The sequence below is a fragment of the Oncorhynchus tshawytscha genome, linkage group LG04, assembly GCF_018296145.1.
Source record: "Oncorhynchus tshawytscha isolate Ot180627B linkage group LG04, Otsh_v2.0, whole genome shotgun sequence".
Lineage (NCBI taxonomy): Eukaryota > Metazoa > Chordata > Actinopteri > Salmoniformes > Salmonidae > Oncorhynchus > Oncorhynchus tshawytscha.
In genome coordinates, this window is record NC_056432.1 from 17,666,389 (window position 1) to 17,675,860 (window position 9,472).

At 45.0% G+C, this 9,472-nt stretch overlaps 1 pseudogene; it reads right to left on the bottom strand.

Moving 5' to 3' along the window:
- Positions 1-255: 255 nt before the first annotated feature.
- LOC112249459 lies at positions 256-4,239 on the bottom strand (annotated as a pseudogene).
- Positions 4,240-9,472: the final 5,233 nt, after the last annotated feature.

Genomic DNA, 9,472 nt, shown 5'->3' on the forward strand with positions numbered 1-9,472 from the left:
TGTTCCTAGGCCGTCATTGAAAATAAGAATTTGTTCTTAAAACTGACTTGCCTAGTTAAATAAAGGTTAAAAAAAACACCAAAAAAACAAATTGGTCACAGATAAAATGACGTCAAATCACGTTATATCTACAGTAGCTTTGATTTAACTGCCGTCAACATCATACTTCAAAATCTTAGCTTAGCAGTCGTCATCATCATGAATCAACTGAAAACAACTGTTTACTCGAAACTGCAAAATCTGAATTTAGAGAGTTCAAGACAACTGGGAACTCGGGAAAAACAAGCTACGTGATGTCAACATGATTCAACTTTTTTTCCCCTCGAGTTCTCAGTTGTCTTGAAAGCACCATAATTCCAGAGAATGCCAGACTTTGATGAAAATGTTTGATGACAAAATTTGACCATGACGAAGGATATACTATTCTGAATTGGTACTTGAAATTATATAAGTAGAAATGTAAGCTGTAGCGTTTCACTCACCTGTGCCACTGAGGGATCCTTGCAAAGGTCAACATCGCAGCAGGTTGTAGTGGTGGCAGATGACCTCGGGCAGGAAGCAGGAGTTACAGGGGTCCCGGAACTGGGCGTCCTCCGAAAACTCACCCACGTCCACAAGGCTTAGCAGGTCCCTCTTTAGCTTATTCACCATGTTGGCGTCCAGGGAGAGCACCTATAGGGGAGGGTTGTATTCATTAGCATGAAACAGAAGAAAACAGAACTGAAATGCTCATTTTAATTTTGCGTTACGGAACACTTTGAAACAGTGTGCACTAATGTATATGACACTGGGGTGTATTCACTAGGCACATAACGGGAAGCAAACGGGCCGGGACTACCTGAACTTGTCCAATAACAAACACTAATTTTCATTGCAAAACTTTGACATTACGGTGTGACCCGTGTTCCCAGTCACTGACGTGGCAGACGTATTTGATGAACTCCAGGGCTGGGTTTCTGAGTGGCAGGTGGGAGCCGGGCAGTAGAGCTCTGCTACCCGACACCGACTGGCCCCAACATTATACATCAAGTTAGGACTGGCTAGGACCTGTTTTTTTTTCATAAATAACTAGGCTACGGGCAGGGCTCAGGTATCACTACATTTATCACCAACATTTTGAAGCTGAGCCATTTGCTTGTAGTCTTGTTATCACCAACCTCAGTGAGTCACAGCTGTGTAGTCATGTGGGTCACGCGTCAGCCATGCTAATTTGCTCGTGCTCTGCAGTACAGCCATATCTGACTAAGATCATAACATGATGTCAGAAGTACTTCAACCACATCAAAAGAAAGAGACAGCAAGCTGCCTGGGTGCAGGGAGTCAGTGACTGACATAGAATAGCAGCTAATGGGTTTACTAACAGAGGAAGTTATTTTTGATTTCGGGCAGAGCCGGGTTTTAAATTTGGCAGAAGCAATCAGGCCTGGGTAGGGTAGGGCCTGAATGTCACAGGAATGGGTTGGGTTTAAAATTCATGCCCGTGCATGGCTCTATGGGGAAGGACGGGGAACATCTCTGAGGGCTGGGTCACAGTCCGGGTGCCTGTCACCAGTAGCGTAAAGTACTTAAGTAAAAACTCATTATATTTTGAATGCTTAGCAGGACAGAAAATGGTCCAATTCAAACACTTATCAAGAGAACAACCCTGGTGATCCCCACTGCCTCTGATTTGACGGACTCACTAAACACAAATGCTTCACTTGTAAATGATGTCCGAGTGTTGGTGTGCCCCTGGCAATCGGCAAATAGAAGAAGAAAAAAAAACATGAAAATTGTGCCGTCTGGTTTGCGTAATATAAGGAATTTGAAATTATTCATGCTTTTACTTTTGATACTCAAGTATATTTTAAAGGAAATCCTTTTAGTCTTTTACTCAAGTAGAATTTGACTGGGTGACTCACTTTTACTTGAGTCATTTTAAATTAAAAGGCATCTTTACTTTTACTCAAGTATGACAATTAGGTACCTTTTCCACCACTACCAGTCACCTTCTTCTAGATCTTCTGGGTGATGCTGAAGAAGTTCTGGGTCAGGATGCTTGACACATACTCCTGAGAGAAGGAGATCATACCTGTGGGGGTCGGAGGACTGTCATGGAATTATTGTAATCAAAAGGAGAGACTTTTACATTTCTTCAAAACAAGTCAACTTTATTATTTAATTACTGCAGTAATGGAGTTTGTCAATGAGGGGATTCACAGAGTTCAAGTAACAGACATCTCAACATCAACTGTTCAGAGGAGACTGCGTGAATCAGGCTTTCATGGTCGTATTGCTGCAAAGAAACGACTACTAAAGGACACCAATAGGAAGAAGAGACTTGCTTGGGCCAAGAAACATGAGCAATGGACAATTGACCAGTGGACATCTATGTCCTTTGGTCTGATGAGACCAAAGTTGAGATTTCTGGTTCCAACCGCAGTGTCTTTGTGAGGTGCAAAGCTGTCATCAAGGTGGCTACTTTGAAGAATCTAAAATTGTAAATATATTTAGATTTGTTTAACACTATTTTGGTTACTACATGATTCCATATGTGTTATTTCATAGTTTTAATGTCTTCACTATTATTCTACAATGTAGAAAATAGTAAAAAGAAAGAAAAATGTTGAATGAGTAGGTTTGTCCAAACTTTTGACTTGTACTGTACCTTCTGGCTTTGTGGTACCGCTCTCTCATTACTTACCGAGAAGAGCGCTGGAGTCTCCTGCTGCTTGCTGGGAAGCCTGCCCTGCTCCCCCGCCTCTTAATGGGTGTGGTTCCTGGGGCGTTACGTCTTTTCTTCACTCGCATGCCGTGGTCAACGGCAGCGATGTAGGCTAAGAGGAAACAGAGGAGACATGATAAAAGGATGGATGGATTTGTGCAGGAAATCAGGGAGCTGTGCCCACGCACCCCCTCCAAATTCATTATGGATCAAACACTGTACACATGATATGATAACAGACGGTCATGAGGAAGTATTTCTGACAGGAGGCAGTCTGGGCCAGACACTGCATGATGTTCCAGCTGCTCTACCATCAGCTCCTCCACCTCATCCATGTCTCCAGCGCCATCCTCCTCCTCATCGTCAGCTTCGTCCTCAACCTCACTGCTCTCCTCTTCCTCTCCACCCCCATTTCCCTTCTTCTAGGCTGTCCCAATCTGAAAGTTAATGCAGGTGGTGTGTCATTTTTACCCCAGCCTTTTTCATTGGTTATGAGAAATGGGAAACACATACACACATTGTTTAAAAGCAGGTCCAGTAGAACTAGAATGTACCTCTCCATACAGGACACTGGAGGGCAGCTTTCCCTCCACTCTTCCATAATTTGCCAGATGCATCCACATACGGATCTCCCAGCAGTGGGAGAAGGAGTGAATACTGCAAGGAAGATGATTGAGGATTGTTTTGGTCAGATAAAGTCAAAAATAAAGAATTAAAACAAAATATTGCCTACTAATTTATGGTCAGTGTTGTTCCCTTTACCGGACGACGCTAGGCCAATTGTGCGTCGCCCCACGGACATCCCGGTCACGGACGGTGATTTAGCTCGAACCCTTATTTATTCATTCAAGCATCCATGAACTTGACAGGGCTTGCCATCACTCAGCCACCATGCATCACTGATTTTTATTTTATTTTAAATGTATTTATTTTAATTTGACCCCTTTTTCTCCCCAATTTCGTGGTATCCAATTGTTTTTACTATCTTGTCTCATCGCTACAACTTCCGTACGGGCTCGGGAGAAACGAAGGTTGAAAGTCAGATACACCACCGAAGCCGCATCCAACCCGATACACAACTTAACACAGCGCGCTCCAACCCGGAAGCCAGCCGCACCAATGTGTCGGAGGAAACACCGTGCACCTGGCAACCTTGGTTAGCGCGCACTGCGCCCGGAACGCCACAGGAGTCGCTGGTGCGCGATGAGACAAGGATATCCCTACCGGCCAAGCCCTACCTAACCCGGACGACGCTAGGCCAATTGTGCGTCGGCACACGGACGTCCAGGTCGCGGCCGGTTACAACAGAGCCTGGGCGCGAACCCAGTGTCTCTGGTGGCACAGCTATTTGTTTATTAGTCAAAAATATTGTTTTCTTATGTTCAGTAATTGGCATATATGTTATAAAACAGCAACGTTCTAGAGGGATAGTAGTACATGGGGCGGGGAGCAACGTAATCGATGGCATCCTCTATCCTTCTCTTCTTGGTGCACAGCAGGATGCGGTTAAAGTTCCCCTACACCACGGTGGAGAAAGAGAGAGAAGAGTGAAAGAGAGGGGAGAGAGACTGACAGACTGCGAGAGATATTTGATTTTATTAGGATCTCTTTTAGTCCTCATTTGGACTTATCTTCCAAGAGTCCTTAAACATTAAAATACAATTTATAATACGATCATATTTTCAGATATAACACACTGACATATAGACCAGATAAATACTCTAAGTCTAAAAAGATAGATAGGTTCCTTCATCTACCATAGTCCTGCACAACCTTCCAATGTACTATATCTTAACTTCCGGCGCCGACAGAGATGGCCGCCTCGCTTCGCGTTCCTAGGAAACTATGCAGGTTTTTGTTTTTTTACGTGTTATTTCTTACATTAGTACCCCAGGTCATCTTAGGTTTCATTACATACAGTCGAGAAGAACTACTGAATATAAGATCAGCGTCAACTCACCATCAGTACGACCAAGAATATGTTTTTCGCGACGCGGATCCTGTGTTCTGCCTTACAAACAGGACAACGGAGTGGATTCCATGCAGCGACCCAAAAAGACGACTCCGAAAAAGAGGGAAACGAGGCGGTCTTCTGGTCAGACTCCGGAGACGGGCACACCGTGCACCACTCCCTAGCATTCCTCTTGCCAATGTCCAGTCTCTTGACAACAAGGTTGATGAAATCCGAGCAAGGGTAGCATTCCAGAGGGACATCAGAGACTGTAACGTTCTTTGTTTCACGGAAACATGGCTCACTGGAACGACGCTATCCGAAGCGGTGCAGCCAGCGGGTTTCTCCACGCATCGCGCCGACAGAAACAAACATCTTTCTGGTAAGAAGAGGGGCGGGGGGCGTAGGCCTTATGGCCAACGTGACATGGTGTGATGAAAGAAACATACAGGAACTCAAATCCTTCTGTTCACCTGATTTAGAATTCCTCACAATCAAATGTAGACCGCATTATCTACCAAGAGAATTCTCTTCGATTATAATCACAGCCGTATATATCCCCCCCAAGCAGACACATCGATGGCTCTGAACAAACTTTATTTAACTCTCTGCAAACTGGAAACGATTTATCCGGAGGCTGCATTCATTGTAGCTGGGGATTTTAACAAGGCTAATCTGAAAACAAGACTCCCTAAATTTTATCAGCATATCGATTGCGCAACCAGGGGTGGAAAGACCTTGGATCATTGTTACTCTAACTTCCGCGACGCATATAAGGCCCTGCCCCGCCCCCTTTCGGAAAAGCTGACCACGACTCCATTTTGTTGATCCCTGCCTACAGACAGAAACTAAAACAAGAAGCTCCCACGCTGAGGTCTGTCCAACGCTGGTCCGACCAAGCTGACTCCACACTCCAAGACTGCTTCCATCACGTGGACTGGGAGATGTTTCGTATTGCGTCAGACAACAACATTGACGAATACGCTGATTCGGTGTGCGAGTTCATTAGAACGTGCGTTGAAGATGTCGTTCCCATAGCAACGATTAAAACATTCCCTAACCAGAAACCGTGGATTGATGGCAGCATTCGTGTGAAACTGAAAGCGCGAACCACTGCTTTTAATCAGGGCAAGGTGTCTGGTGACATGACTGAATACAAACAGTGCAGCTATTCCCTCCGCAAGGCTATTAAACAAGCTAAGCGTCAGTACAGAGACAAGGTAGAATCTCAATTCAACGGCTCAGACACAAGAGGTATGTGGCAGGGTCTACAGTCAATCACGGACTACAGGAAGAAATTCAGCCCAGTCACGGACCAGGATGTCTTGCTCCCAGGCAGACTAAATAACTTTTTTGCCCGCTTTGAGGACAATACAGTGCTACTGACACGGCCTGCAATGAAAACATGCGGTCTCTCCTTCACTGCAGCCGAGGTGAGTAAGACATTTAAACGTGTTAACCCTCGCAAGGCTGCAGGCCCAGACGGCATCCCCAGCCGCGCCCTCAGAGCATGCGCAGACCAGCTGGCCGGTGTGTTTACGGACATATTCAATCAATCCCTATACCAGTCTGCTGTTCCCACATGCTTCAAGAGGGCCACCATTGTTCCTGTTCCCAAGAAAGCTAAGGTAACTGAGCTAAACGACTACCGCCCCGTAGCACTCACATCCGTCATCATGAAGTGCTTTGAGAGACTAGTCAAGGACCATATCACCTCCACCCTACCTGACACCCTAGACCCACTCCAATTTGCTTACCGCCCAAATAGGTCCACAGACGATGCAATCTCAACCACACTGCACACTGCCCTAACCCATCTGGACAAGAGGAATACCTATGTGAGAATGCTGTTCATCGACTATAGCTCGGCATTCAACACCATAGTACCCTCCAAGCTCGTCATCAAGCTCGAGACCCTGGGTCTCGACCCCGCCCTGTGCAACTGGGTACTGGACTTCCTGACGGGCCGCCCCCAGGTGGTGAGGGTAGGCAACAACATCTCCTCCCCGCTGATCCTCAACACTGGGGCCCCACAAGGGTGCGTTCTGAGCCCTCTCCTGTACTCCCTGTTCACCCACGACTGCGTGGCCACGCACGCCTCCAACTCAATCATCAAGTTTGCGGACGACACAACAGTGGTAGGCTTGATTACCAACAACGACGAGACGGCCTACAGGGAGGAGGTGAGGGCCCTCGGAGTGTGGTGTCAGGAAAATAACCTCACACTCAACGTCAACAAAACTAAGGAGATGATTGTGGACTTCAGGAAACAGCAGAGGGAACACCCCCTATCCACATCGATGGAACAGTAGTGGAGAGGGTAGCAAGTTTTAAGTTCCTCGGCATACACATCACAGACAAACTGAATTGGTCCACTCACACAGACAGCATCGTGAAGAAGGCGCAGCAGCGCCTCTTCAACCTCAGGAGGCTGAAGAAATTTGGCTTGTCACCAAAAGCACTCACAAACTTCTACAGATGCACAATCGAGAGCATCCTGGCGGGCTGTATCACCGCCTGGTACGGCAACTGCTCCGCCCTCAACCGTAAGGCTCTCCAGAGGGTAGTGAGGTCTGCACAACGCATCACCGGGGGCAAACTACCTGCCCTCCAGGACACCTACACCACCCGATGTTACAGGAAGGCCATAAAGATCATCAAGGACATCAACCACCCGAGCCACTGCCTGTTCACCCCGCTATCATCCAGAAGGCGAGGTCAGTACAGGTGCATCAAAGCTGGGACCGAGAGACTGAAAAACAGCTTCTATCTCAAGGCCATCAGACTGTTAAACAGCCACCACTAACATTGAGTGGCTGCTGCCAACACACTGACACTGTCACTGACTCAACTCCAGCCACTTTAATAATGGGAATTGATGGGAAATGATGTAAATATATCACTAGCCACTTTAAACAATGCTACCTTATATCATGTTTACATACCCTACATTATTCATCTCATATGCATACGTATGTACTGTACTCTATATCATCGACTGCATCCTTATGTAATACATGTATCACTAGCCACTTTAACTATGCGACTTTGTTTACATACTCATCTCATATGTATATACTGTACTCGATATCAGCTACTGTATCTTGCCTATGCTGCTCTGTACCATCACTCATTCATATATCCTTATGTACATATTCTTTATCCCCTTACACTGTGTATAAGACAGTAGTTTTGGAATTGTTAGTTAGATTACTTGTTGGTTATTACTGCATTGTCGGAACTAGAAGCACAAGCATTTCGCTACACTCGCATTAACATCTGCTAACCATGTGTATGTGACAAATAAAATTTGATTTGATTTGATTTATTTAAAAGGTCCTAAAGTCCTGTTTGAATGCATATATTGAAAGGTTTCTGGTTTGCACAGATAAATTACTCAATGTCTTTATTGCTCTGAAGCTAAATGTTCTTTTGCTAGGAATGGTGGACAATCCATTCCTAGTATTGACTGAATATCTGGTCTCTTACCAACTGAATATGGTTGTGAATGGAGTTTGACTGTTTTAAATGGTGGACACTGTGAAATAAAATTAGCATATTTTTTTAAATGATCTTTTTGATTGATGACCAACCAAGAGCATTGTGCATGACTACAACATAATAACCAAATATCCACCGTAAAACAATCCTTGCTACTTTGTTCTGTGCAATCTGCTGCCTCCTAATTTTACTTGCTGAGACAGCGAGAGTGACAAAGATGGAGGGAGATAGAGACAGCAAGAGAGAAACAGAGGCAGAGAGAACGACAAAGACAGAGAGCGAGAGAGACAGAAGAGAATAGGCAGCCTGGTCAACAGAGTAGCAGAGACGGCCTCTGAGTGGTTCCCCAACTCCCACATCACCACCGTCGTCAGAGGACAGGAGAACCCTGTAGGATTGAGTTAGATTAAACAGCTCCTCCAATACATCTGTACTAAACACACACACACACACACATACACACACACACACACCACACACACACACACACACTGTACTAAAAGTTTACTTGTTCTATGAAACAGAAAAAAATTGGCTGTTATCCTGTTTATCTCAATCTTAACAACTTAGTAGTTCCTGTATTTCTGACTGTTATTCTTTCTTTTTGCAACATGAAATCACTATTAGTTAGCATGTGGAACATTCAGGGACTAAACTCATCAACCTTTGGACTGAAGAGTTCAGCACTGGAGTTCAACAAAAATCTTAAAGATGTTGATGTCATCATTCTGCAGGAGACATGGTGTAAGGCTGACATTGTCACTTACTGTCCCACAGGCTACAGAGAGGTAATCATTCTGCAGGAGACATGGTGTAAGGCTGAAATTGTCACTTACTGTCCCACAGGCTACAGAGAGGTAATCATTCTGCAGGAGACATGGTGTAAGGCTGAAATTGTCACTTACTGTCCCACAGGCTACAGAGAGGTAATCATTCTGCAGGAGACATGGTGTAAGGCTGAAATTGTCACTTACTGTCCCACAGGCTACAGAGAGGTAATCATTCTGCAGGAGACATGGTGTAAGGCAGACATTGTCACTTACTGTCCCACAGGCTACAGAGAGGTAATCACAGAAATACAGCTCTGTCAATAGAGGCAGAGACTCTGGATGATTGATCATTTGGTACAAATCCAAAATCTTATTGATCCCCTCAAAATGAGTAAATATCACATTTGGTTAAAACTGAAAAATAACTGGAACTGACAGAAAAATATGTGTTCCTTTGAACTATATACACCCCCCCCAGAATCCCCATATTACGAGATTCACCCATTGCTCACCTCTAAACCACAGCACAGTAGACTACATGATTAC